Source organism: Ixodes scapularis, unplaced genomic scaffold, assembly GCF_016920785.2.
Source record: "Ixodes scapularis isolate PalLabHiFi unplaced genomic scaffold, ASM1692078v2 PGA_scaffold2__306_contigs__length_199485367, whole genome shotgun sequence".
Classification (NCBI taxonomy): domain Eukaryota; kingdom Metazoa; phylum Arthropoda; class Arachnida; order Ixodida; family Ixodidae; genus Ixodes; species Ixodes scapularis.
Window position 1 is genome coordinate 140966915 of NW_024609857.1, and position 3290 is coordinate 140970204.

A 3290-nucleotide genomic window follows, 5' to 3' on the forward strand; every position below is an offset into this window, starting at 1 on the left:
CGCCTAGATCACGGATGACCTCAACGCGAGTAATATTGTAATATAATAGCCGATGAGGCCAGCAAGGCCAATGGGACCCCGGACATAGGGACCACCCCAGAGTAAACACCCGAAGTCATCCTTGATGACCTCCAATAAAGTATATTCTTTCCCTCTCCTTCATGCAACCGTCTCAAGTACGTTTTTCTGTCGTATATATATATATACTCTAAACGACTTCATTTTCGCGGGCTCAAATTTTCGCGAATCGGGCCCAAGCTGTAAATTTGAAATTATTCGCGGGTTCTAATTTTCGCGAATCGAGTGTAGCTTCCGTAGCGTTCACACATTGCCCGAATTGTTCGCGGGACAAATTGTTCGCGTTTTTGTACCTGCTCAAAGAGTGGTAACTTTAGCGCACTACTACGCTTCTCACGCGCTCAAAGTCTTTCTGAAAATGACTGATTTAGTGGTTTTCGATGACGCTGAGCAAGTTTCTTATTGGAACTATATGTCTATTTTCATTAATTAAAAAGTTAATTAACAAATTTTAATTAGTTAGCCGACTGATCGTTACGATTTGCCCGCTATCATATGTCCCCCTGGCCGTACAACTCACCTCCACAAGCCGCACAAGTGTAGCTTTCACGGTTTTTTTTAAACAAATCCGTTAAGCTTAAAAAAAACACCCTATATATATATATATATATATATATATATATATATATATATATATATATATCCACCATGCCTTGGCCCTCAAACGTTGGCCGGCAGTATTCTCAAATATATATATATATATATATACAGGGTGAAACAAGGAGACGCCAGGCTCTTTAAATCGATCGGAAAATTCGGTTTCTTATCCTATCGCCCTACGACTTTGTGCAGCGTTGCCCACAGATGGTACATCTTTTTTGTTAAATTTGCGAAGAGCGAACTTACCTGAGGAAAAAGTAAAGAAATAAAAAGGCTTAGCTCCTATGGAAACGCAGCGACGCCACCGGTCTGCAAACAACACGGCGCCGTTTTGCACGGGAGACAAGCGATGGCTCAAGCGGTCGCGACGCCAACTGCCGCCAACGAACGAGCAAACGACGCCGAGAGCCCGCCCTTTTGCAGACAAGGAACTGCAGTTCCTTGCTGTTACCGCGCCTGTCTTTTTTGTTTCTGCGACTTTCGCCGTTTGCGGAACGCGCGCCTCTTTTGAGTCGAAAAGATCGTCTGCTAAAAAGGCCTGCTCTCGGCGCCGTATGCTCGTTCGTTGGCGGCGTTTGTTACGCCATCTCTTGTCTCCCCTGCGAAACGGCGCCGTGTTGTTTGCAGACCGGTGGCGTCGCTGCGTTTCCATAGGAGCTAAGCCTTTTTCTTTCTTTACTTTTTCCTCAGGTAAGTTCGCTCTTCGCCAATTTTACGAAAAAAATGCACCATCTGTGGGCAACGCTGCACAAAATCGTAGCCCGATAGGTTAAGAAACCGAATTTTCCGGTCGATTTAAAGAGCCGGGCGTCTCTTTGTTTCATCCTGTATATATATATATCGTACCACCTACCGGCGAGCACCCTAAAGCAGCCATTGTTTTTTGTTTTTTTTTTTCGGTGAAATTGTTATTTTGGCACGCCGGCTGCAACCCTTTTCCTCGAAACTGAAGAGGAAGTCGCCTCCTCCCCAGCAATCGCGCTGCTAAAGTGGAAAGGAGTGAGACAAGCTTCCTGGAAACACTTAACCTGTCCGAAAGAGGGCAAGAAAGAAAAAGGGGAAGGGCTGGCGGTGCTTTTCTACTTACTGAGTTTTTTGGAACGAGAGAAAGACCCTAATGAAGGCCTTAAGGCTCGTTCACACTCTTGCAACCGAATACGACCGAAAGAGACAAGGTCGGTTTTTAAGTCTCTTACGACGTCTTAGAACCAGCTCCGCTGCAGCGCATCCAGTCCTAAGACGTCACAAGAGGCTTAAAAACCGGTCTGGTCTATCTCGGTCTAACTCGGTTGCATATCTGTGAACGACACTTTAGACGCGTGTGTTTCTCCAAGTTAAATTGTTTTCTTCGCGGTTTACTCTATTTCATTTTACCTCCATGTGTCATTAGAGCTAGCGGAATCAATGGCGACAGTCCTCTGGTCATCGGGACATTATTGTTCGGTAATAGGCTGCACGAATAACAACCGAAAGTGCACAATATTATCGGAAGACACATGTCCTCCGGCGGTCGTGTGTTGCGTCCGTAAACAGAAAATACTTTTCTGTTTACGGACGAACATTTCGTGAATAAAGCACGCGCACGGAACTTAGCGCTGTACCGTCGATGAACATGGGCTACGCTCGCAAGATCGATGCAGGTTTTGTCGTGATAATGCCTATTTCAGCCTGCAACATTTCGTACCTTAATTGATCGTAATGCTGATATCTTGCAGTGGTGAGATAGACTCGATTTTATCATCTATAACGCTTAATTGAAGGCCCATTTCCGCCGCCGGCTGTGGCTGGAAATTGTCGAAAAGTTAGTTATATCGTTTTTTTTTTAATCGCAATGTCCTGCGCGATAGTAGAGAGCCGTGAACTTAGTTGACCGTCAGAAAGCGACTGGGTTCTTTTTAATCTGCAAATTAGTACAAAACGCAGCAGGAAAGAAAACTTCAATTTCTATTGCTGAAACATGCTCATGCAGCGATTTCGAATCGTTGAATCATTGATTGATTCGCTCCATAAATGGGCCCATCTCGACTTCGCTGTATTCAAATCTAAGCAAAGGACGCGCTCGTCGACACGGGATCCTCAATTAAAACTTTTATAAACATTTGCAAGCCAGAGGGAGCTGCCTTCGATCGTTCCCTGCAAGGAACTTATTTCGCTAGTCCTTGTTCACATTATGTTTCATTATTGTAAACGACGCAAAACGCAAAAAAAAAAAGCTTTTCGTGTATTGCATTTAAAACGACAAAAAAGGTGAAGGGAAATTCAATCACTGTAAACTGATAAAATATTTTGAGTACTCACCTCCGACGTCTATCGGTGGCGTGTTCAGTGCCGCTCTTCTCGGCCTCGCCGCACTGGCGAATGCCATAATGCGGGGCCAAGGACTTTCCCAATGACTTGAAAAACGCCATCCGCTGCAAACAAGAACACAAGGCGCGCCCTAAGTCGGGTACAAAGCATTTTGGAGCACCCAACCAGCACTCTCACCGCGGAAGCGGCGACCCCAGTTGCGTCGGAACAGGGGGGGGGGGGGGGGGGGGGGAAGGGAGGGGGTGGTCGCCCCCCCCCCCCCCAAAGCCAGTTAAAGAATTTAATGGAAACAATACATGAGAGGG